A 26,205-nucleotide genomic window follows, 5' to 3' on the forward strand; every position below is an offset into this window, starting at 1 on the left:
CTATAATATTAAGGGGGGAAAAGGAAAGGAACCTATATGATGTAAAGGTTTTGACATTACACCTGAAATGGCAAAATAGTAACTCTAAGTAGACTGTAAATACAAGTTAGGTGCGTGTATATGCACATACACATACACATATGTATATTTGTGTTTGTCTGTATATGCTGAGAGAAAGAAAAAGAGAAAAAGAAAGAGAGAGAGAGACCCCTAGAGCAACCAGTTAAAAAACTATACAAAAAGATAGTCAAAACCTTAAAGATAAATTTAAATGAGTAAAATGAAATACTACAAAATGTTCAAACGACTCAAAAGGCAGGAAGAGGGAATCATCAGTTTAAAAATAGAAACAGCAAAGAAAAAACAAGTTAGATGTAGATCTAAATCTAAAATATCAATAATTATATTAAATGTAAATAGTCTAAAAATGCCAATTAAAAGAGAGAGATTGTCCAAATAACTTAGAAAGTCACTTCAAATATAATGATAGAGGTGAATTAAAAGCAAACAGAATAAACTATTCTGTATGATACTTTAATAGTGGATACATGACATACATTTGTCAAAACCCATAGAACTGTACAAGACGAAGAGTGAAACCTAACTTAAACTACAGACTTTAGTTAATAATAATGCATCAATATTGGCTCATCAATTGCAACACATGTACCACAGTAATGTAAAATGTTAAGTAACAGGGGGAACTGTATGTGTACTGGTGAAGGGTGGCATATGGGAACTCTGTGTACCCTCTGCTCAATTTTTCTGTAAACCTAAAACTGTTCTAAATAATAGTCTATTAGTTTAAATTTTAAAAGATTGAAAAAGATACACTATACAAACACTAGCCAAAAAAAAGCTGGAAGGACTAAATTAATATTAGACAAAGTAGACTTCTGAGCAAAGAAATTACCAGGGATAAAGAAGAGCATTATATAATGATAAAAAGGGACAATTCACCAAGACGACAGCAATTCTAAATGTCTATGCACCTAACAACAGAACTTCATAATACACAAAACAAAAACTAAGAACTGAAATGAAAAATAGACATGCACAATTACAATTGTATATTTCAACACCCCTCTTTTAGGAATAGATAAAACCATTAGGCCAAAAATTAGCAAGGATATAGAAGAACTGAACAACAACGTCAAACAACAGGATCTAGTTGACATTTATAGAACACTCCAACTAAAAACATTAATGCACATTCTTTTCAAGTGCTCATGAAACATTCACCAAGAGAGACCATATATGCTGAATCATAAAACAACTTGAACAAATTTTTAAAAACTGATATAATCCAAAGTATCTCCTCTGACCATAATGGAAATTAGAAATCAATAATAAATATATGACACGTTCATCTACAAACACTTGGAAATTAGACAACACACTTTAAATAATCCATGGGTCAAAGAGGTAGTCTCTAGAGAAACTGGAAAATATTCTGAACTGAACAAAAATGTAAATAAAACATATCAAAATGTGTGGGATGCAAACTTAAGAAGTACTTAGAGGGAAATATATATGTAGCACTAATTGTTATATTAGAAAAGTAGTGTAATGTGCCAAATATTTGTGTCCCTTCAAAATTCAAATGCTGAAACCCTAACCCAGTGTAGCTATATATGGAATGAGGCCTCTAAGGAAGGAATTAGGGTTAAACAAGATCATACAGACGGGACCCTGATCCAAAAGGATCAGTGCCCTTATAGAAGAGACATTAGAGAGTTTGCTCTTTCTCTGCTGGCATGCACAAGAAGAGGTCATGTGAGCACACAGCTAGAGGGCAGCTGCCCACAAACCACGACTAGAGGCCCCAGAATGAAACCTACCTTGCTAGTATATTGATCTTGGACTTTCCAGCCTCCAGAACGGTAAGAAATAATTTTTTGTTGTTTAAGCCACCCATTCTGTGGTATTTTGTTATGGCAGCCTGAGCTGACTAATACAAGTAGAAAGGTCTCATATCAATAATCTAACTTGGGGCTTCCCTGGTGGCGCAGTGGTTGAGAGTCCGCCTGCCGATGCAGGGGACGTGGGTTCGTGCCCCGGTCTGGGAGGATCCCACATGCCGCGGAGCGGCTGGGCCCGTGAGCCATGGCCGCTGAGCCCGTGCGTCCGGTGCCTGCGCTCCGCAACGGGAGAGGCCGCAGCAGTGAGAGGCCCGCGTACCGCAAAAAAAAAAAAAAAAAAAAAAAATAATCCAACTTTCTACCTTAAGAAACTAAAAAACAAACAAACAAAAAAAAGCAAAATAAACTCAATGTAATCAGAATGAAGTTAATAATAAAAAGCACAAATCAACTACACTGAAAACGGGGGCGGGGGGAAATCAATGAAACCAAAAGCTGGTTCTTTGGAAAGATCAGTAAAATTGACAAATCTCTAGCAACACTGACAAAAAAGAAAAGAGAAAACACACATAATAATAACAGGAATGAAAAAAAAAAGATATCACTACAGATCCTGCAGACATTAAAAAGATAATATGGGAGTATACACACAACTCTAAACACAATAAATTCAATTGCTTAGTTGAAACAGACCACTTCCTTGGAAACCACAAATTATCACAAGTCACCCAAGATGAATTAGATAACTTGAATAACCCCTAACTATTAAAGAAATCTACAGGTCCAGATATTTTCTCTGGTAAATTTTAACACACTTGCAGAAGAAACTACCAATTCTATATAATCTCTTTAGAAAACAGAAGAGAAGGAAACAACTCCCAACTTACTTTACGAGGCCAATGTTACCCTGATATCCAAACCAGGCAAAAATATTACAAGAAAATTATGTAGAGACATAGAGAACAGACTTGTGGTTGCCATGAGGGAGAGGGCTGGGGGACGGATGGAGTGGGAGGTTGGGGTTAGCAGATGTAAGCTATTACATATAGAATGGATAAACAACAAGGTCCTACTGTATACCACAGAGAACCATTTTCAATATCCTATGATAAACCATAATGGAAAAGAATATTAAAAAAAGAATGTGTATGTGTGTGTGTATATATATGTGTGTATATATATATATATATATATATACCTGAATCACTTTGCTGTACAGCAGAAATAAACACAACATTGTAAATCAACTATACTTCAATTAAAAGAATTTTTTTAATATTAAAAAAATTACGAGCTTCCCTGGTGGCGCAGTGGTTGAGAGTTCGCCTGCCGATGCAGGGGACACGGGTTCATGCCCCGGTCCGGGAGGATCCCACATGTCACGGAGCAGCTGGGCCCGTGAGCCATGGCCGCTGAGCCTGCGCGTCTGGAGCCTGTGCTCCACAACGGGAGAGGCCACAACAGTGAGAGGTCCGCGTACCGCAAAAAAAAAAAAAATTACAAGAAAGCTATAGACCAATATCCTTACAAAGATGCTAAATATCTCAGTAAAATATGAGCAAATGAAATTCAGTGAAACATAAAAAGGACAATGCCTGACAACCAAGTGGAGTTTATTCTGAGAATGCAAAGGTGGCTCAGTTTTGTTTTGTTTTTTTTATTTGGCTGCACTGGGTCTTAGTTATGACACACGGGATCTTTGCTGTGGCGTGCGGGATCTTTTTTTTTTTTTTTCTTTGCTGTGGCGTGCGGGATCTTTTTTTTTTTTTTTTTTTTTTAGTTGCGGCATGAGGGATCTTTTAGTTGCAGCATGCAGGCTCTTAGTTGCAGCATGCAGGATCTAGTACCTTGACCAGGGATCAAACCCAGCCGCCCTGCATTGGGAGCATGGAATTTTAACCGGTGGACCACCAGGGAAGTCCTGCTGGTTCAATTTTTGAAAAGCAGTCAATGTAATCCACTTTATATTGAGTCAAAAGAAGAAAAAACATGATCATTTCAACCAATGCAGAAAAGCATTTGACAAAATTCAATACCCACTCATAATAAAAACTCTTAACAAACTAGGAATAGAAGGAAATTTCCTCAGTCTGATAAAGGGCACCCATAACAAACCTACAGACTGACGCCTTCTTCCTAAGATCAGAAAAAAGGCAAGGTTGTCCACTACCACCACTACTATTCAAAATCATACTGAAAGTCCCAGCTAGTACAATAAGCCAAGAAAAAGAAATAAAAGGCACACAGATTGGCAAGGAAGAAATAAAAACTGCTTCACAGACAACATACAAGTAATCTACCAAAAAGAAAAAAAAACCCAACTAGAAGTAGTAAATGTGTTTAGAAGGATCACAGGACATAAAGTCAACACTGTCAAATCAATGAAATTTCCATATACTAGCAATGAATGACTGAAAACCAAAACTTAAAAAACAATATCATTTATGATTGCTGTCACCCCAAATTAAATACTTAGGTATATAATTATACCTAAACCAAAACTTAAAAAACAATATCATTTATGATTGCTGTCACCCCAAATTAAATACTTAGGTATATAATTAACCAAACATGGCCAGGGTTTGTATACTGAAAACTACAAAACACTGAAGAAAGAAACAAAGACCTAAATAAATGGGGAGATACACCATTTTCACAGACTGGAAGATTCAACACAGCAAAGATGTCAATTCTTCCCAAATTGATCTATGGATTTAGTACAGGTCTACTCAAAATCCCAGCAAGATTCTTTGTAGATACAGACAAACTAATTCTAACATGTATATGGAAAGGCAAAGAAGCAAAATAGCCAAAACAATTTTGAAGAACAAATTTGTAGGAATTATATTACCAATCTTAAGACTGACTATAAAGTTACAGTAATCAAGATAGTATAGAATTGGTGAAGGGAAGAACACACGATGAATAGAAAAAGAAAGTCCAGAAACAGATCCATACAAACATACCAACTGGTTTTTAACAAAGATGCAAAGGCAGTTTAACGGAGCAAGGACAGTCTTTTCAACAAATGGTATAGAAGCCACTGGACATCCGTATGCAAAAAATGAATATTGACCTAAACTGTATACTTACACACAAAAATGAACTCAAAATGGATTGTTGATCAAAATGTAAAATGCAAAACTTTAAATGTTTAGAAGAACACATAGGAGCAGTAAATCTTTGTGACCTGAGATTAGGCAAAGGGTTCTTAAATAAGATACCAAAAGCACAATCCAAAAAAGAAAAAAACTGACAAGTTGGACTTTATCAAAATTAAAAACTTTTGTTCTGCAAAAGACACTGCTAAAATAAAGAGAAGCTACCAGATGGAAGAAAACATATGCAAATTATGTATCCAACAAATGATTTGTATTCAGAATATATAAAGAACTCTCAAAACTCAATGATAAGAAAATAACCCAACTTTAAAATGAGTAAAGGTTTTCAATATAAAATACTGATACTCCTGGTGAAGATATGGGGCATCTGAACTCTCATACACTGGTATAGCCACTCTGGATAACAGTTTGGTAGTCTCTTATACAGTTAAAATAAACCTACCATATGACTCAGCAATCCTACTCCTAGCTGTTTAACTTAGAGAAAAGAAAACTTACATTCATACAAAACCTGTATAAGAATTTTTTTTGTTCTTTTAAAAATTTTCGGCTGCGTCGGGTCTTAGCTGCGGTACGTGGGATCTTTTGTTGCGGCATGCGGGATCTTTTGTTGTGGCACGTGGGATGCAACGCTCCAGCGCGCACACTTCTCTCTAGTTGTGGGCTCAGGCTCCAGAGCGCATGGTCTCAGTAGTTGCAGTGCACGGGCTTAGTTGCCCCACGGCATGTGGGATCTTAGTTCCCTGACCAGGGATCGAACCAGCGTCCCCTGCATTGCAAAATGGATTCTTAACCACTGGACCACCAGGGAAGTCTCTAGTCCAACTTCAATAATAACAACAAAAAAAAAAGTGTGTTGACTGGGTACTGAAATCATGGTGGTTCATTAGACCATTCTCTAGTTTTTTGTTTATTTATTTATTTTTGTATCTTCTTTGTTTTGACACACTCCCCTTTGCTTTTTTTTTTTTGCTTTTTTTTTTTTTAATAAATTAATTTATTTTTGGCTGCATTGGGTCTTCGTTGCTGCACACGGGCTTTCTCTAGTTGCAGAAAGTGGGAGCTACTCTTTCCTGTGGCATGTAGGTTTCTCATTGCGGTGGCTTCTCTTTGTTGCGGAGCACAGGCTCCAGGCATACAGGCTTCAGTAGTTGTGGCACACGGGCGTCAGTAGTTGTGGCACCACGGGCTTCAGTAGTTGTGGCTCGCGGGCTTAGTTGCTCCACTGCATGTGGGATCTTCCCGGACCAGGGCTCAAACCCGTGTCCCCTGCATTGGCAGGTGGATTCTTAACCACTGCACCACCAGGGAAGCCCCCTTTTTAAAAATTTATTTATTTTTTGGCTGTGTTGGGTCTTCATTGCTGCGTGTGGGTTTTTCTCTCTTGTTGCGGCGAGTGGGGGCTACTCTTGGCTGTGGTGCGTGGGCTTCTCATTGTGGTGACTTCTCTTTTTGTGGAGCATGGGCACTAGGCACGCAGGCTTCAGCAATTGCAGCACGCGGGCTCAGCAGTTGTGGCGCATGGGTTTAGTTGCTCCAAGGCATGTGGGATCTTCTCAGACCAGGGCTTGAACCTGTGTCCCCTGCACTGGCAGGCGGATCCTTATCCACTGTGGCGCCAGGGAAGTCCCCAGTCATACTTTTTTAAGATTAGTCATGCTAACAATAGTTATGTGGTGGTATCTTGTGATTTTAATTTGCATTTCCCTAATGACTCTTGTTGAACTTTTTTTGATTTATTTATTATTTTTATTTTTGGCTGTGTTGGGTCTTTGTTGTTGTGCGCAGGCTTTCTCTGGTTGCGGTGAGTGGGGACTACTCTTCACTGCAGTGCGCGGGCTTCTCATTGCAGTGGCTTCTCTTGAGCATGGGCTCTAGGCGCGTGGGATTCAGTAGTTGTGGCATGCAGGCTCAGTAGTTGTGGTGCAAGGGCTTAGTTGCTCCATGGCATGTGGGATCTTCCCGGGCCAGGGCTTGAACCCGTGTCCCCTGCATTGGCAGGCGGATTCTTAACCACTGCCCCACCAGGGAAGCCCTCATGTTGAACATCTTTCCTTGGGCTTATTTGCCAACCCCGTAACTTCTACGGCAAAGTGTTCACATCTCTTGCCTGTTTTTTAATTGGGTTCTCTTACTGTTGAGTTATGAGAGCTCTTCATATATTCTATATACAAGTACTTTCTTATAGATAAGATCGATGTGTTCAGGGTGGTATGGCTGTAGACAAGTACTTTCCTTTTGTTTTTGTTTTTGGCTGCATTGGGCCTTAGTTGCAGCACGCAGGATCTTTGTTGCGGCATGTGGGAGTTGCAGTCCGCGGGCTTCTCTCTAGTTGCGGCGTACGGGTTTTTCTCTCTCTAGTTGTGACGCGTGGGCTCCAGGGCGTGTGGGCTGTGTAGTTTTCGGCACGCAGGCTCTCTAGTTGAGGTGCGTGGGCTCAGTAGTTGTGGCGTGCAGGCTTAGTTGCCCCACAGCATGTGAGATCTTCCCGGATTAGGGCTCAAACCCGCGTCCCCTGCATTGGAAAGTGGATTTTTACCACTGGACCACCAGGGAAGTCCCAGTACTTTCTTAAACTTATATTTACTGTCAGTCTGTGACTTGTCCTTTCATTTTCTTTACCATTGTCTTTAAAAGAGAAATTTTATTTTGATGAAATAAAACTTACCAAATTTTTTTTTTTTTTTTGTGGTACGCAGGCCTCTCACTGTTGTGGCCTCTCCCGTTGTGGAGCACAGGCTCCGGATGTGCAGGCTCAGCGGCCATGGCTCACGGGCCCAGCCACTCCACGGCATGTGGGATCCTCCTGGACCGGGGCACGAACCCGTGTCCCCTGAATCAGCAGGCGGACTCTCAACCACTGCGCCACCAGGGAAGCCCAAACTTACCAAATTTTTAATACTTTGTGTTCATCTTATGAAATCTTTGCCTAATCTATGAAAACAATGATTTTCTCAGATGTTTTCTTCTAGAATTTAATAGTTTTAGCCCTTACATATAAGTCTATAATCCATTTTGAGTTAATTTTTTGATGGTGTCTATTAAGGTTAGAATTTTTTGTATGTTTTTTTGTTTTTTTTTAATGTGGTGAAAGGTAGCAGAATTTGCCACCCCTCAATGTGCCACTTCTAAGGATTATTTTGAGGAGAAGGCAATTGAAAAACAGATGCAAGAAAAGCTCTCCGCCCTCCCTGTATTTGCCTAAAAGCAGGAGTTAAATTTACAAAGGTGTCCTCCTCCCCTCTCTACCAGGGAAGACAAAAGTTAATCACATGAGACAACCCTTACCAGTCTGGAGATGGCACCAGAGGACTCTACAAAACAATCTTCACTAACTAGTGTTTGCTTTCCCACAATTTGCCACCCCCAGAGACTCAAGGTCCTTTTGTCTTGTCACATCTCTAAAAATTTATTGTTCCTTTGTTAAGTTATATAAACCTAAGTTCTAACTGAACCTTTTAGTTACTGATTCAAGAGCTTCTCCCACATATATATGAGATACACATGTTAATGAACGTATTTTTCTCTTGTTAATATGTCTTTTGTGAGAACCAACTGAGAACCTAGAAGAGTAGAAGGAAAAAAGATTTTTCCTCCCTTACAATGGTTATCTAATTATTTAAGGACTACTTACTAAAAAGATACCTTTTCCCCACTGAAATGCTTTGGGAACTATCAAAACTCAACTGACCATAGAAGTGTGGATCTATTTCTGGACTTCTATATTCTTCCATTGATCTATATGTTTACTTTCACGCCAGTACCACACTATCTTAATTACTAAACCCTTATAATAAGTCTTGAGATCAGGTAGTAAAAGTCCTCCAATTTGGATTTTAATTTTCAAATTTCTTTTGTCTATTTTAGACCCTTTGTGTTTCCAGTTAAGTTTTAGAGTCAGCCTATCAATTGACTGGGATTGTGTTGAATCTATAGATCTGGGAAGAACTGAAATCTTAACAATATTGAGTCTGATCCATAAGCAATGTTTTGTATTTTTCAGTATACAGCTATCACATGTGTCTTGTTAAATTGAGCCCTAAGAATTTCATATTTTTATGTTATTTGTAAATGGTATGTTTCATCCACTTCAATTCAGATTGCTCTTCCAAGTATATAAAGATACAATTTTCATATACTGACTTTGTATCCTACAACCATCCTAAATTTAATTTAATTCCTTATGATTTCCTATATACATGATGATGTCCTCTGCAGTGGGAAAACAGTTTTATTGCACTGGCGAGAATCACCAGTACTATGTTGAAAAGAAGTGGTGAAAGCAAACATTCACACCTTGTTCTTGTTCTTAGGAGCAAAGAATTCAGTATTTCATCATTAAGTATAGTATTAACTGTAGGTTCTTCAAAGATGCCTTCTCTGGTGGTCCAGTGGTTAAGAATCTGCCTTCCAATGCAGGGGACGCGGGTTCAATCCCTGGTCAGGGAACTAAGATCCCACATGCCACGAGGCAACTGACCCTGCACACTCTGGAGCCCGTGCACCACAACTAGAGAGAAGCCCGCACACTGCCGCAACTAGAGAGAAGCCCGCACACTGCCGCAACTAAGATCCTGCATGCCGCAACTAAGATCCAACACAGCCACATGAGTAAATTAAAAAAAAATTTTTTTTTAAAAGATGCCGTCTATCATATTGAGGAAGTTCCCTTCTAATCTGTTGAATTTTTAACACAAATGGAAGTTGAATTTTCTCAAATGCTTTTCCTATTTCTTTTCAGATAAGCGTATGTTATTTTCTTTTTTGGTCTATTAATACAGTGAATGACATCGTTTGAATTTTGAATGCAAAACCAACCTTTAATTGCTGGGATAAACCCTACTTGGTCATACTGTATTGTCAGTTTTATAAATTGTTGGCTTCAATTTACTAAAATTTTGTTCATCTATGTTCATAACAGATGTTGGTCTGTGGTTTTCTTATGTGTTTGGTTTTGGTATCAGGGTAAAGTTTGGCTCAAAAAATGAGCTGGGAGGTATTCCCTCCTCATCTGAGTTTTTCAAAGGTTTATGTAGAAATGGTACATAAATTCTTCCTTAAATTGTTGGTAGACCTCAGCAGTGAAGCCCTCTCCTCCTGGAGCTTACTCTGTGGAAAAGTTTTAAACTACAATTCAATTTCTCTAATAGATATCAGGTTATCTGTTTCTTTTTGATTGAGCTTTAGCAATTTATGTCTTTTAAGGAACTTGTCCATTTAATCTAAATTGTCAAATTTACTGGCATAGAATGATTTGTGGTATTCATTATTATCTTTATGACGGCTGTAGAAACATCAGTAATGTCCCATTTCTCATTTGTGATATTGGTAATGTGCTCTCTCTTCCTTTTCTAAGTCTGGCTAAAAGTTTATCAATTTTGTTAATTGTTTTTAAAAAACAGCTTTTGAATTCATTGATATTCTCTATTTGTTTTCGGATTTTTTCTTTTTTTTTTTTTGGCTGCGTTGGGTCTTCATTGCTGTACACGGGCTTTCTCTAGTTGCAGTGAGCAGGGGCTACTCTTCATTGCGGTGCGTTTCTCTTGCTACAGAGCACGGGCTCTAGGCACGCAGGCTTCAGTAGTTGCAGCATGGGCTCTAGAGCGTGTGGGCTTCAGTAGTTGCAGCACATGGGCTTCAGTAGTTGTGGCTCACGGGCTCGGCGGCATGTGGGATCTTCCCTGACCAGGGATCGAACCTGTGACCCCTGCATTGGCAGGCAGATCCTCAACCACTGTGCCACCAGGGAAGTCCCTGTTTCCTGATTTTTCGCTATGATTTTTACAATTTCCTTTCCTCTGTTTAATTGGAGTTAAGTTTGCTTTTCTAATTTCTTAAAGTGGAAGCTTCGGTCAGTGATTTTAGATCTTTTTACTTTCTAATATAAGCATTTAATGCTATAAATTTCCTTTCAAGTCCTGCATCCCACAAATTTTGCTATGTCGTGTTCTCACTTTCACTCTTTAAAATTTTTTTTTCTAATTTCTCTTGTTCTTCTTTGAACTATATCTAATTCAGTGTCTAATTTCCAAATATTTGGGAATTTGCCAGATATTTTTCTATTACTGTTGTCTAATTTACTCCCTTTATGATAAAGAATGTATTTTGTATTATTTATTTATTTATTTATTGTACGTGGGCCTCTCACTGTTGTGGCCTATCCCGTTGCAGAGCACAGGCTCTGGACGCGCAGGCTCAGCGGCCATGGCTCACGGGCCCAGCCACTCCGCGGCATATGGGATCTTCCCGGACAGGGGCACGAACCTGCGTCCCCTGCATCGGCAGGCAGACTCTCAACCACTGCGCCACCAGGGAAGCCCAATTTTGTATAATTTAAATCATAAATTTATTGAAACTACTTTTATGGCCCAGAATATGGTCTACCTTAGTAAACATTATGTGAACACTAGAAAACATGTATCATGATGTTGTTGAGTGGAGTGTTCTATAAATGTCAACTAGGTCAAGTTATTTACTTACTTTTCTATCAATTATTGAGAGAGTAGTGTTGAAATACCCAACTATACCAGTGGATTCTCTATTTTTCCTTTCAGTTTTATTACTTTTGCTTTATGTATTTTGAAGTTGTTATTGAATGCATAAATATTTGCAATTGTTAGTCCTCTTGAAGAACTGATCCTCTTTCCATCATGAAATACCCCTCTATATCTATGGTAATATCCTTGTTCTGAAACCTACTTTGTCTAATATTAATATAGTAACTCCTGCTTTCTTCTGATTACTGTATGCATAATATATCTTCTCCCATCCCTGTACTTTTAGTCTGTGTCTTTAAATATATTTAAAGTGGGTTTCTTGTAGATAGCACCCAATCAGGTCTTGCTTTTAAATGAAATCTAATAATTTCCACCTATTAATTATAGTGTTTAGGTCATTTGCATTTAATGTGATTATTGATATTGTTGGATTAAAATCAACCATCTTGCTTTTTGTATTCTATTTGTCCAGTCTGTTCATCTTCCCCTTTTGGACATCCTTTATATTAATTAAGCATTTTTATGATTCAGTTTTATCTCCTTTACTGGCTTATTAACTATACCTCTCTGCTTTCTTTTTAAAAGTGTTTTTTTTAGGATTTAGGGTATACATCTTCAACTTATCACAGTGTACCATCAAGTAATATACCACTTTGCATGCTGTAAGAACCTTAGAACAGTATACTTCTATTTCACTTCTCCCAATCTTTTGGGCAACTGCTGTCACACGTTTTATTTCTATATGTCATAAATCCAACAACACAGTTTTATTATTTGTTTTAAATAGCCAATTATCTTTTAAGTGACCTTTTTCAAATATGAGAACTCTAATATTTTCTACATAGATTTCTGATCCTCTTCATTCTCTCACATAGATCTAAATTTCCAACTGGCATATTTTTCTCCTGCCTTTAGCATTTCTTATACTGGTAGTTTGATGGTGATTACTTCTATCAGCTCTTGCATATTTTTAAAAGGCTTTATTTCATCTTCATTATTTGTATTTTGTATAATTCATATAGCATACAATTCACCCATTTAAAGTGCACAATTCAATGACTTTTAGTATATTTAGAGTTGTGCTTCCATCGTCAAATCAATTTTAGAACATTTCACCACCCCAAAAAGAAACCCCTATATGCATCATTAATAACTTCCCATTTTCTCCCAATACTTGGCCCCAAGCAACCATGAATGTATCTTCTGACTCTGGAGATTTGCCCATTCTGCACATATTCCTCTTCAAATTTTTTTTTAAATTTATTATTTATTTATTTATTTTTGGCTGCATTGGGTCTTTGTTGCTGCGCGCGGGCTTTCTCTAGTTGTGGTGAGTGGGGGCTACTCTTTGTTGCGGTGTGCAGGCTTCTCATTGCGGTGGCTTCTCTTGTTGTGGAGCATGGGCTCTAGGCGTGCGGGCTTTAGTAGTTGCGTCATGCAGGCTCAGTAGTTGTGGCTCACGGGCTCTAGAGTGCAGGCTCAGTAGTTTGCGGCACACGGACTTAGTTGCTCCGCGGCATGTGGGATCTTCCCGGACCAGGGCTCAAACCCGTGTCCCCTGCATTGGCAGGCGGATTCTTAAACACTGCGCCACCAGGGAAGTCCATCCTCTTCAATTTTGAAAGGTATTTTCGCTGCATATACAATTTAAGGTATACAGGTTTTTTTCATTTAGGAATTTGTTATCACTCCAAAGGTTTACAGGTATTTTTCATTTAGAAATTTGTTATCACTCCCATATCTTATAGCGTGCAATGGTTCTGATGAAAACTTTGCCGTATTTCTTACCTTATTAGTCTGCTAGAGCTGCCATAACAAAACACCACAGACTAGGAGGCTTAAACAACAGAAATCTGTTTTCCCACAGTTCCGGAAGCTAGAACTCCAAAATCAAGATGTCAGCAGGTTTGGTTTCTCCTAAGGCCTCTCTCTCTTTGGCTTGCAGATGGCCACCTTCTCACTGTGTCCTCGGACGGTCTTTCCTCTGTGCCTCCATGCCCCTGGTGTCCCTCTGAGTGCCCATATTTCCTCTTCTTATAAGGACACCAGTCAGACTGGATTAGGGCCCTTTCTTTAAAGGTCCTTTCTCCAAATACAGTCACATTCTGAGGTGCTGTGGTTAGAGCTTCAACATACAAATTTGGGGGGATATAATTCAGCCCATAACACCTCTGTATATAGTGTTTTGGGAGGGGTTTGTCTTTGGTTTTGTTCCTGTCTGCTTTGAAGACTCTCTCTTCACTGGTTTTGAGCAATTTGATTAAGGTGTGCCTTGGTACAGCTCTCTTCGTGATTCTTCTGTTTTGGGTTCTCATAGAACCAAGCAGCTCAAAGAACCCAAAACAAAAAGATCATGAAGAAAGCTATACCAAAGCATATCATAATCAAACTGCTTAAAATCAGTGAAGAGAAAACCTTAAATGAGCTTTTGGATCTGTGAGTTTATAGTTTTCAATAAATTTAGAAAACATACAGCCATTATTTTTCAAATATTTTTTCTGTGCCCACTCCCACATTCCTGAGACTCCAATTATATGTATTCTTAGGCTCTCTGATGTTGTCCCACCACTCATTATTCTCTTAACCCTGTATATTTATACTTTCAATCTTTTTCTTATATTTCATTTTGGATGCTTCTATTGCCATGCCTTCAAGTTCACTAATTTTTTTCTTCTGCAATGCCTATCTGTTATTAATCCTGTCCACTATATTTTTCATTTCTGCCATTACAATTTTCATCTTCAGGAGTTTTATTTGAGTTATTTTTATATCTTCCATGTCTCTACTTAACATGTGCAATCTTTCCTCTAGCTTTTTGAACCTATGGAATAGTTAAAGTGGCTACAGTATCCTTGTCATCTATTATTTCTATTGACAGGTTTTTTTCCTCAATATTTACTATACTCTCTGCTTCTTTGTACGGCCTGACAATTTGTGATTGGATGCCAAACATTGTAAATTTTGCGTTGTTAGCTGCTAGAGTTTTTCTTTAAATTTCTTTAACTTTGAACTTTGTTCTACTAATAAGTGACTTGAAAACAATTTGATCCTTCTGAAGCTTGCTCTTCTGCTTTGTTAGGAAAATCCTTTAAACTGTGGCTAATTTGGCACCATTACTAAGGCAATACCCTTCTAAGGACTCCACTCAATGTCCCAGATGTCAGAGTGGCTTCTGTGCTGGCTAGTGGAAACAAAATACTCATGGCCCTGTATTCCAGTTCTGACTAATGCTTTCTAATGATCTTTTTCTGGCCTTGGGTTAGTTTCCTCATTAATCATGAACTGACAGCTAAAGAGTCTAAGGCAGTTAAAATCCAATAGAACTTTCGGTGGTGATGAAATCATGGCTACTGAGCATTTGAAATGTGGTTACTGTACCTGAGGAACTGAATTTTTATTTAAATATCCACATGTGGTTAGCAGCTACTGTACTGGACCATGAAGGTTCAGGGGAAACCTCGGGAAATCTCTGTTGCTCTCTTTCCTATGAAGCCCTCTGCCCACAAATTCTAGCTGCCTTGGCTTCCCCGAACTTTTACCTCTGTCTCCTCAATTCAGGGAGACTGCCAGCTCTGCTTGGGTATCCTTTCCCAATCTAGCTGCTGTAGCCTGGAAACTTTCTTTAGGTGGAATGTGGGGCCATGATAGGGCTCAACTTGTTTGTTTTCCCCTTCTTTCAGGTGTCACTGTTCTCTGCTACCCTTTGTCCAATATCTGAAAGCAGTTTCTAAAATACATTTTGTACAGTTATTTGTTTAAGGCAGGGGCATAAATCAACTTCTTGTTATTCCACCATGACCAGAAGTACAAGTTCTTTTGCACTGAGTTTTTAACTTTGAATTATATTCTTTTACTTCTAAAATATTTAATGGCTTATTTTACAAACGAACCAGTGTTGCTTTTTTCCTCTTCTTTGTTCATTATGGTTTTTAGTCACACTCCTATTTCATTAAAAATACTTATTTTGCATTGGATAGCAAATAATCCCAATATCTGAAGTTCCTGTGGGTCTGGATCAATTGCTTCTGCTGACACTTGCTCACAGTGACTTGTTTACTTGTGATATTATTATTATTAGCTCATATTTGTTGGCAATCTATCTCTGGGAATTCTTTGAAGCTAGGGTTGAGGTACGTTCCACCAGAGATGATCTGAATTTACTTCTCTCAGGTGCCTGGGAGCTCTATCAACTTGCACCTACTTTTTAAAAAAATTCAATTTATATATATCTAACTTTTTGACCAGAAAATAAATCTACGTGGTTCAAAAAATTTAAACTAGGGACTTCCATGGCGGTCCAGTGGTTAGGACTCCACGCTTCCACTGCAAGGGGCATGGCTTGATCCCTGGTCGGGGAACTAAGATCCCACGTGCCATGCAGCCAAAAAAAAAAATTAAAAATTTAAACTAGTTCCCTTCCCCTTTTTCTTGGTTGGGCCTAAGGCACAGTATGTCGTAAAGAATTTAACCTTGCCCAAAAGAACTCTGGTTTTTGCCTTTAGAACTCTGGAAGTAATCCTAAGCTGCTACAATATCCTGCTTGATAAGAATCTTTGTTCACTGGGGGGCCTTGAGCTGTGCCAGATAGCCTAACAATGTGATTTATGGTGGGGACTTTGTACAATACTTTGTCACATAGTATTAACTCCATCTGAGGAGGGGCTGGAGACTGAGGTTGACTACATAGGCCATCAACCACATCTATGGGATGATGGAGTCCCAGTAAAAACTCTGGACACCAAGGCTTGGGTGAGCTTCTTGGATCGGCAGTAGTTTATGTGTATTGTCACGCATCATTGCCAGGAAGAGTTAATGCTGTCCATGACTCCACTGGGAGAGGACAACCAGAAGCTCAGCATTTTGAACCCTCCTGGACTCTGCATCATGCGTCTCTTTTATTGGCTGATTTTAATCTTCATCCTTCTGCTGAAATAAACCATAACTTTGAGTGGAACACCTTTTAGTGAGTTCTGCGAGTTCTTCTAGCAAATTATTGAACCCAAGAGTGGTCCTGGGGACCCCCAAACTCTGAAATTGGTGCCAGAAGTAAGGGCAGGCTTGGAGACCATTCCCTAACTCTGCACACAGTTAGCAGCACTGGGAATGAGAACTCAGCTGATGTGGCTGTGGTGGGGCTAAGAAGGCAGGATAAGTGGTCAGGAAATTGATTTCATATAGAAGGGTTAAGCAAATAAGTATCCTCAAGTAGCTTTCCTCCTAGTCTTCACCCAGGAACTTTCAAGCTACCAAATCTCACTCTCCTACCCCCTACCCCTACCCTAGCACCTTAACACCATCAAATGATCTAAGAAGCGTCAGGAAAATGAAACATAGCTCCATTTCTTGAAAGGTCAGGGACCCTAGATCTGAAATAAGATTTCTAAGGTAAACTCAACTCTCATGCAAAGTGTCAAGGGGGGGTTGGAAATGAGGTTAACAGCCCTGCAGATAATATGCAATTCTGGGTTTGAATGTCACCTAAAAGACTTTCACAGTAAACTAATACAAACTCAAATCTATTAAGAACGCACAGCTATACCATAGGACTGTCAGGGATAGACTTTTTGCTCAGGTAAGCCACCCTTCTAGCATGCCAGTAATAAGTAGGCTCTAACTTTGTTATGCAGATAAAACTTGGATGGCTATTTCAGAAACCAAGCATGTCTTTTGGACATTCAGTCTGTAATCTGTGTCATTTAAGTCTCCAAAATATAATTCCAAGTAAGACTGTAAAGTCTTAGTATTCTTACCATTATAAAAGATTCAAAAGAGAGAATATCCAATACTTAGGATCCCTCTTTCCCTGTACTGATACCTATTATCTAATGAGACTGCCTCATGTTAAGGCAGGTGGCTGTCTACTACATGCTGAGAGCAGTAGGAACAGTTCATCAGATTTCTTCTATGGAAAACAAGACACTTGCTCTTGCTCTTACAATTGGAATCTGGAATTTAAAAATATATATGTGAAATTTAAAACCAAAAGAATTCAAAATAATTAGAAAAATAAGTCCATTCATCTCTGATTCCCCCCTAAGATTAGACCTCCTAGAGTTCAGGGACTATACTTTACATCATCAGTAACTTGAAAATAGAAGCCCCAATAACTACAAAAACTAGGAGTACATACAAATTAATAAGAGTTGGGTAGTTTGAACCATGGAAAGTTTCCTAAAGAACATAGTTTTGCACTGGATTTTTCAAGAAATCTTGGAAATGTATTGCTAAAGAAGAGAGTCAGGATAACTTGGAGGAGAGCAAAAGCACAAGGGGAAAGACAGTAAATTTAGTTTAGTTCAACTTGGCTGACAAAGTCCAAAGAAAGTTTAGTGAAATGTCAGGAAAACAGTCAGTGAGTGGGGCTGTCCTTAGGTCCTGCTGAGATATGTGGGATTTATGTAACTGAGAACCACTATCACAGGGTAGTGAAATGATAATGATAAAAACTGGAATCACTGAGCAGTGAGATACCAGTTTCTCAGCCAGTAGCACTGACCAAAAGCAGCAACAGAAGGCCAAAATGCTTGTTCTGGTTCAAAATATAAAAGCATTTCATCATTACTCCAAGAATGGGAACCAAATCTATACCATTACTTTTTTTAAAAAGGTACAAGCAAACTCAGAGATGGACAACAGGGCAGTGGGGACAAACAAGATTACTCTTCTGCCCAAGTGAGTGACAGCCACCTACTTCCGCCTACAATGATATGAAAGGGGAAAACATTTTTACAAGTAAAGAATATATATATAGTAGTGTGCTCATACATCAGAGAAAACAAAAGATGCAGGAAAAAACACTGGATGGAGACAAAAGATAAACATCAGTTCTGATGCACTGGAAAATAGAAAAGGGAAGAAATATTCAAAATAATTGCCTCACTCTTAGATTTGCCATCCTTCTTCCAAGCCTACAATCTGTAAGATGGTGAAAGAATAGGCAATGAAAAGAAATATTCCCAAACAAAACAAACAAATTCCCCAAAACCCATACCCCAAGATCAGAGAATTTCAAAGTGCCCCTAAGTATCTGGGTCATATTTATAACTAAATTTGAATCTTGATTTAATGCTGTGCTTTTTGTAGGGATTCCTCCCTCATCTTTCCTGAAAATACAACTATAAAAACATAAAATAGAGGGAAGGAGGGAGGGATGACGGGCGGGGAAAAAGAAAAAAAAACATAAAATAAGCTTCATCACAAAAATCAGCATAACAATCTCTACCTTTGAGCAGAGACTAAGGAAAGAACATTGCATAGCTTCTATCTTTCCCACTGCTGCCAAAACAAAATAACAATAATCTAAAAGCCTGAATGATCTTACAATGTATCACAGATTGTGGCCTGTTCCCACACTGCCTTGCAGCCTTGCGAGGATGGACCAGTGGGATTTAACATGAACCAAATCTGTCAACCAAGTTGAAGACAGACACACGGGTTCTAATGAGCAGTGGTGAAAAAACATACTGCTCCATTCAGCTCCACACAATGATAAATAATTCAGGAAAAGAGCTCCCGCAATATAGAGCACAGCAGCAAGACTTAAAAATAGACTATAAAGCCTAGATGGAGGAGTTGGGAGTCAGAGAAAATAGATGTATGTCAACAAATTCCCAAGCCCTTTGCAATACAGGATGCTGCTGAAACTGTCACTCAAAAGAGATCCAGAATTCTAATTTGTTTTTTCAAAAAACAAGTATTTTTCAGGAACTTGGCAAATTTGGTAACAAGAAAGGTAATAAACAATAGTACTATTTGGCAACAGTAGGTACCATAAAAAAAGCAAATCCAAATGACATAGGGAAGACATGTTTTTTAGAAAAAAATTAGAAGGGGTGTTAAAATTCTGTTTTTCACACCATTATATTCTAGGTCTAACATCAATTTAGACTTACTAATTATGCCCCTAGTACTGAGGGTACATAGCACTCAAGATTTTACTATTCAGTTTTCCACCCCTAACAGAGCTGATCACGCAACACATGCAAACATAAGATTCTCACCTGTTAACAAAAAGGGTACCTTGAAAACTGAACAGAAGCCATGATTATGTTCTTTCCATATTTAAATTAAACTCCAAGTCTGATAAAATCGATGAATTTGGGACTTCCCTGGCGGTCCAGTGGTTAGGACACAGCACTTTCACTGCTGAGGCCCGGGGTTCCATCACTGGTGGGGGAACTAAGACCCCGTGGCCAAAAATTTAAAAAACGAAAAACAAAAAAAAATTTATAATTAGATGAGGATAGTTAAGGTCATGGGTTCATGTGGACTGTGCAGGTTTCAACCTACTCAAGAATGCTTCAAGTATGGGGTCTGATGAATAGTATGGCTGGACAGTCATCCTTAAAACTGGTGTCCTGGGCTTCCCTGGTGGCGCAGTGGTTGAGGGTCCGCCTGCCGATGCAGGGGACGCGGGTTTGTGCCCCGGTCCGGGAGGATCCCGCGTACCGCGGAGCGGCTGGGCCCGTGAGCCATGGCCGCTGAGCCTGCGCGTCCGGAGCCTGTGCTCCGCAACGGGAGAGGCCACAACAGTGAGAGGCCCACGTACCGCAAAAAAAAAAAAAAAAAAGAAAAAGAAAGACACAAAAGCCAAAAAGTTCCAACACATCCTATTCTAGACCAAAAATACAAACCTATAAATGTCTAGACATGACTCAAGGTGTGTAATTACTAAAGCTAATTAGCATTCTCAAAATTAAACATCCACAGCAATGCTTAAGGGATGGGGGGAGGGCAGATGTATCTAACAAATAAAGAAAACAGGATTCTGGAATTAACCAATGTAACTTGCTAGGAGAATAAAAATGATTATCAGCTTCCTAAGTCTCAACTAAAATGTGAAACTTTTTGTTGCTATTATTCACTGGGAAAGTAGGAATTAATTGGGCAGGAAGCTCAGAACTATGATATTAATTTCGTAATAATGATAACATTGAAAGATCCTTTCATTCGTACTAAAAAGATGGTGTTTTAAAAGAAAACACATTTTAAAAAATCTATAGTAAATCGTCTTTTTCTATAAGATCACAACACTAGAGTTGTGCCATATAATTTTACCTCTAATCCTCACTTACCTTTATCCTAACAAAGACTATAAATATGGGATCCTGGGTAAAAAAGATTCAGTATTCTGCACAGTATAGTTTTTAGAGATTTGATTTCCCCACCTGCCACTTACAAGCTGTGTGATCTTGGATAAGTTACTTAACCTCTTGGTGCCTCAGTTTCCCTTATCTGTAAAACAAAGGTTAATAATAACTATCTCATGGGGTTGTAAATATTAAATTGAGTTAATATACAGGTAAAATGCTTAGATACATGGAAAATATTTTAAATAAATGTTAGCTATTATTTTGTTGTTGTTATTTAGTCTCCTCTAAACCAATACAAGATCAGGGATACTATTTTTTAAATTTGGAAGAATTAACATACAAATATTATTATCTGTTTTATAGTTTCTCTGAAACTGAGGGCTTTGCTTACATAGAATGAACAGAATAAGTAGGTCCAGAGTGACATTAGGTTTTAAGGCCCTCAACATGCATTTTCCTTTTAGAAATAAATATTCTGGGATGCAGACTAATTTTCCTGTGCCAGAGGAATGAAGTTCCCTTCCTGTACCTACCAGGAAAATCAATGGTGCAGGAGACAAATAAGTAAATTCTAATACGTTAAATGCTAGCTAGAGCTGCTCACAAGGTTAAATGGAAATAGAAGGAACAGTCATCTAAATCACACTGGAGGAAATGCTTCCAGAAGGAGAGGATGCTTAAGCCTAATAATCCTCAAGGACAAACAGTATTTAGCCAAATAGAGAAGTGGAGAAACAGACTTAGATTCCATATATAACAAGTGGATGATTTGAGGAAAGTTACTTCATCTCTTTAAATCCCAGTTTCCTCATCTACAAAAGAAAATGGTAAAAGTACTTCTTTTGGAAGACTGTGTAAAGATTAAATGAGATAATATATGTAAAGTACTTAGAACAGTGTCAGGAACATAGTGTGAACCCAACAGTATCACTAACACAGATGTATGGGTCACCATGATGCTTTCTCAGAACTGCAAGTATTGCGTAAAGAAAGCTATAGTATAAGGTACTCACAGAAAAGTGTTTGAAGAAGAAACTAGAGGTTAGTGGAAACAGGATCATAAAACATCTTGTGTACTAACTAAAGCAATGGGAAACTTGTAAAGGACTTTCAGAAAGTAGTTATATGATCATATTTCTATTTTAGAAAGATTACTTTTGCTACAATGTGGATGGGTTAGAAAGAAGATAAAATAGAGGCAGAGATACCAAGTAGGGAAAATATGAGATAAGCATCCTGGCTGTAGAATGAGGGGACTCTGACCCAAGAGGCATTAAGGAGGTAGAATCATTAAGACTTGGTGACACAGGAGATATGTGTGATGGTTGGGAGAAGAGAAGTCTAAGAGAACACCCAGGCAACCAGAAAGAAAAGGAGTTACCAAAGTGTGGCCTGGGACCCCTGGGAATTTCCAAGACTTTTTCATGGGATATGCAAGGTCAAAACCATTTTTATAATAATGTTAAGACCTTATTCACCCTTTTCACTCTCATGCCCTCAAAGATACACAAGAGCATTTTCCAGAAGCTACATGACATGTAATATCACAACTAACTGAATGAAAGGCAGATACGAGAATTCATCTGTATTCTATTAACCCCAACACTAAATTATTTGCAAAAATTAAAAACAATGACACATTTCTCATAAATTTTGTTGCTGTTGCTATGGGCAATAAGTTTTTTTAAATTCACTTTTACGTTAACATATAATGGATTTATTATCATTTTTAAATGAATTAATGTTTTTTAAATTTCTCAGTTTTAATTTCTAATACATTAATATTGATAGTTATAACCTACATAAAACAAAAGCTCTTTTGGAGGCCTCAGTAATTTTTAAGAGTACAAAGAGATTATGATACCAAAAAGTTTGACAACAATTGGGGTAGACATTTCCACCACTGAGATACGAATACTAAAGGAGAAACCAGTTTGGAAAAAGAAAAGATAATAAAGTTCTGTTTAAAACATGGTAAATGTGATGTGCCCACAAGCTGACATAATCAAAGTGCCCAACAGGCAGTTACACTGATGGAACTGGATATCTAGACCAAACTGTCACCAAACTGTCACCAAACTGTGACAGAAGTCGAAACCTTGGATTTTAAAAGGAGAGTGCATGGTGAGAACAATGTCAGATTAACCGCAGAAAAGACTAGAGAGGTAAGCATAGGCCTCAGGACACACCAATATTTAAGGAATAAAGAAGAAGACGAGAACTCCATACAGAGGGAAAGTAAGAAAAATTAGAAATAAAAATGAAAACTAAAGGAGCATATCACTAGCTATATAATTGAAGAGAAAGCTGTTCAGGGCTTTGAAGAAAAGCAGAACACCAATCCATCATTAGTAATGCCAGGAAAAGACAGAAAAGATAAATGAAATCCAGTATTAACTCAAAACTCTCATTTTAGCCAGGAGTTTCAATTTCTTCTCATACAATACTTTTTTCTTATCCGAGTTACTCATAAAGAATGAAATGATTTCAGGTTCATCTTCTTTGCCTTCTTTGTTCACCCTCTGGAGGAAATGCAAACAAAAAAATAACCAAAAGGATAGAGATGGAAAGAAAAGAGAGATCCTGGATGAAATATATGAAGGGAACTGACTGAAGCAGTGACTCAAGGAAGAGGCATTCATTCATTCACGCAACAAATACTCTGTGAGTAACCATTCTGTGCGAGGCATCATGATACACACTGCTGAAAAACAGCTGACTAATAATATACCAAGCTATGCCCTTGTTCATCAGCAGAAACAATAGACTGGGAATAGAAATAAAACTTTCCTGATGAGACTAGCATAAGCAGAGGCAGCTCTATTCTAAAGGTGGCTCTAGCAGATTCCCAGAGCTCAGTTACCTAATTACTGAAATGTGTCCTAATTCCACAAAATAACTCCAAAGAAATATTTTCTTCAAGTGTTTGACAGCTACTAGCCACGTGATCCTGTGGCAATACTTATCTCTCTAAATTTTTACATAGATGAGCACAGCTTTGAAATGCAGAGAGAAATCTTTAAGAAACACTTGTATACATATTAAATCACCATTAACTCTGAGATAAGCTCCAAAACTAATAATAAAGGTCAAAGGAGAATTACCTAGCTAGATGTACCTAGGCTGGAAAAGGCTGCTTTAACTGGTTAACTCTACCCTTTAAATAAAGGAAAATGTAATTTTAAAAATATGGTTATTCTTTTAAGGAAAGGACTATAAAGATAAGAATAGAGAAAAGGCATTTGAAAACACCCAGAATCTAGCCTTAAATTCAAAGAGAATCCTGAACAGGAAAGGATATATCATCACACACAAGCTGTCACAAAAATCTTTTCCCACCATCATTGTGTGCTATGGTAGCTGACCTATTTCTAGCTCTAAGCCTGTATCTATCTGATTGATTGGCAAACCTCCGAAAGTAGCGGGGCTTCAAGAGACACTGAAGGACATCAGAAGTATCTTTTTGTCTGAGTTATATTTAGCCTCCATTCCCACCTCACCCCCCACCCCACCCTTTTTTTAAAACAACTTAAGAAAGGAAGGAATTTTGGGACAGTAGTTAATAACAGTGGATGTTTCTAATGTTATTGAAAACTCTGGGGGTTGGGGTGGGGATCTCACTTCTGACTAACTTGGAATAACAGGGATGATATTTATCTTCCTGGAAGAAACAATAAAAAACCAGACAAATGTGTGAAACACCGGTGTTTAAGACACTGGACAACATGCAATGAAGGACAATGATTCCTCAGAGATGGGAAACAAATAAGGTAAGCTCTATGATTACCAAAGTTTAATGCCTAGGGAGAGTTTCCAAAAAATGTCAAAAGAGGGAGTCTAAGGGGAACCTAGCTCCAACATGCTCCCTAAGTGGAGAACACAGGAGTGAAAGTCTGAGAGAGCAAAGGAGTCTAGAGCTCACAGAAGAGAGTAAGCCACAGAATGGAGAAATATCTGCAAATCACATATCCAACAAAAGACTTGTATACAGAATATATAAAGAATTCTCAAAACTCAACAGTAAAGAAACAAACAATCCAAATAGAAAATAGGCAGAGCAGGGCTTCCCTGGTGGCACAGTGGGTTAAGAATCCGCCTGCCAATTCAGGGGACATGGGTTTGAGCCCTGGTCCGGGAAGATCCCACATGCCGCGGAGCAACTAAGCCCGTGCGCCACAACTACTGAGCCTGCGCTCTAGAGCCTTCAAGCCACAGCTACTGAAGCCCGTGCGCCACAACTACTGAAGCCCGCGCACCTAGAGCCCGTGCTCCACAACAAGAGAAGCCACAGCAGTGAGAAGCCCACACACCGCAACAAAGAGTATCCCCCGCTCAACGCAATAGAGAAAGCCCGCGCACAGCAACAAAGACCCAACACAGCCAAAAATAAAATAAATTAAAAAAAAAAAAAAGGCAGTGCAGCTTCTCTGGTGGCGCAGTGGTTAAGAATACACCTGTCAATGCAGGGGACATGGGTTCGAGCCCTGGTCCAGGAAGATCCCACATGCCGCGGAGCAACGAAGCCCATGCGCCACAACTACTGAGCCTGCGTGTGCGCCTAGAGCTGGTGCTCCGCAACAAGAGAAGTCACCACAATGAGCAGGAGCCCACGCACCACAGCGAAGAGTAGCTCCTGCTTGCCGCAACTAGAGAAAGCCCGTGCCGCAACTAGAGAAAGCCCGTGCAGCAACGAAGACCCAACGTAGCCAAAAATAAATAAATTAATTAATTAATTAAATAAAAAAAAAGAAAATGGGCAAAAGACATGAACAGACATATTCAAAATCATTAGCCATTACAGAAATACAAATTAAAACCACAATGAGCTATCACTGCACACCTATCATAATGGCTAAAATAAAAAATACTGTTTGGAATTCCCTGGTGGTCCAGTGGTTAGGATTCCATGCTCTCACTGGCAAGGGCCTGGGTTCATTCACTGGTCAGGGAACTAAAATCCCACAAGCTGCACAGCATGGCCAGAAAAACCGAAAAAAAACAAAAAAACTGTCGATACCAAATGCTGGCAAGGATGCAAAGAAACTAAATCACTCATACATAGCTGGTAGGAATGTAACATGGCAAAGCCACTCTAGAAGAAAGTCTGGCAGTTTCTTATAAAATGAAATATTCAATTACCATGCCACACAGCAACTGTACTCTTGGACCTTTATTCCAGAGAAACAAAAACTTATGTTTACACAAAAACCTGTATGTGAATATTCACAGTAGCTTTATTCATAATAGCCCCAAACTGGAACCAATACAGAAGTCCTTCAACAGGTGAATGCTTAAACAGACTTGGGATAGCCATACCATGGAACACTACTCAGCAATAAAAGGGTACAAACTATTGATACACACACACACATATACAACTTATATGAACCTCAAGGGAATTATGCTCAGTGGGGGCAAAAAAAAGTCAACCTTATGATTCCATTTAAATAACATTTTGAAATGACAATATTATAGAGCTAGAGAACAGATTAGTGGTTGCCAGGGTTACAAGTTTATGAGTGGGGTGGAGGGAGGTAGGATAGGAGTGGTTATAAAAGGGCAACAAGGACTTTGCTGGTGGTCCAGTGGTTAAGACTCCACGCTCCCAATGCAGGGGGCACGGGTTTGATCC

At 38.7% G+C, this 26,205-nt stretch overlaps 1 protein-coding gene across 22 annotated transcripts in view; it reads right to left on the reverse strand.

Moving 5' to 3' along the window:
• R3HDM2 (R3H domain containing 2) overlaps window positions 1–26,205 on the reverse strand; it is a 148,491-nt gene that overhangs the window by 71,712 nt on the left and 50,574 nt on the right. Inside the window, exon 1 of one of the 22 annotated variants that reach the window (XM_067697048.1) lies at window positions 20,660–20,679. The exons of the other annotated variants lie outside the window; for them this stretch is intronic. The gene's annotated coding sequence lies outside the window, so the exon portion shown is untranslated. Of the gene's footprint in view, window positions 1–20,659; window positions 20,680–26,205 lie in introns of those variants that run through there. 22 annotated transcript variants of the gene reach the window in all.

The sequence above is a fragment of the Pseudorca crassidens genome, chromosome 11 (assembly GCF_039906515.1).
Source record: "Pseudorca crassidens isolate mPseCra1 chromosome 11, mPseCra1.hap1, whole genome shotgun sequence".
NCBI classification, from domain to species: Eukaryota; Metazoa; Chordata; class Mammalia; order Artiodactyla; family Delphinidae; genus Pseudorca; species Pseudorca crassidens.